Source organism: Triticum dicoccoides, unplaced genomic scaffold (genome assembly GCF_002162155.2).
Source record: "Triticum dicoccoides isolate Atlit2015 ecotype Zavitan unplaced genomic scaffold, WEW_v2.0 scaffold160301, whole genome shotgun sequence".
In the NCBI taxonomy this organism is placed as follows: Eukaryota; Viridiplantae; Streptophyta; class Magnoliopsida; order Poales; family Poaceae; genus Triticum; species Triticum dicoccoides.
Genome location: NW_021214639.1, coordinates 1 through 827, shown reverse-complemented (window position 1 = coordinate 827; position 827 = coordinate 1). Strand labels below are relative to the sequence as shown.

General features: G+C 50.9%; 1 non-coding gene across 1 annotated transcript; it reads right to left on the bottom strand.

The window, feature by feature from the left end:
• Positions 1–366: 366 nt before the first annotated feature.
• On the bottom strand, positions 367–485 carry LOC119344231. Its single transcript, XR_005166510.1, has one exon. It is a non-coding gene; the product is annotated as a 5S ribosomal RNA (ribosomal RNA).
• Between the last annotated feature and the right edge of the window lie 342 nt (positions 486–827).

Genomic DNA, 827 nt, shown 5'->3' with positions numbered 1-827 from the left:
CCGCGCCACAACGCCGACGCTGGACCCGTGAATCGTGAGCACCCAGCTATGACTTACCGCACTCGTGCAAAATAATAAAACACGGTAAATATATTACTTACACGTGCGTTTTGTTTTGCAAGCGGCGCAAAAAAAATTAAAAAGGGCCGCTCCCTCTCAACTACGGAGACGAGTTTAACGCGGTTTCCACCCCTCCCTCTCAACCGCACCAGTGCACGCTTGCCGCGCCACAACGCCGACGCTGGACCCGTGAATCGTGAGCACCCAGCTATGACTTACCGCACTCGTGCAAAATAATAAAACACGGTAAATATATTACTTACACGTGCGTTTTGTTTTGCAAGCGGCGCGAAAAAAATTAAAAAGGGAATGCAGCACGAGGACTTCCCAGGAGGTCACCCATCTTAGTACTATTCTCGCCCAAGCACGCTTAACTTCGGAGTTCTGATGGGATCCGGTGCTTTAGTGCTGGTATGATCGCATCCCACATGTTACCCCGGTCTTCGTCCCTTATCCTTGCCCCTCCCAGCTCCACTACAAAGACGATTGTACATTGCTTTGGCCGCTCCCTCTCAACTACGGAGACGAGTTTAACGCGGTTTCCACCCCTCCCTCTCAACCGCACCAGTGCACGCTTGCCGCGCCACAACGCCGACGCTGGACCCGTGAATCGTGAGCACCCAGCTATGACTTACCGCACTCGTGCAAAATAATAAAACACGGTAAATATATTACTTACACGTGCGTTTTGTTTTACAAGCGGCGCGAAAAAAATTAAAAAGGGAATGCAACACGAGGACTTCCCAGGAGGTCACCCATCCTAGTAC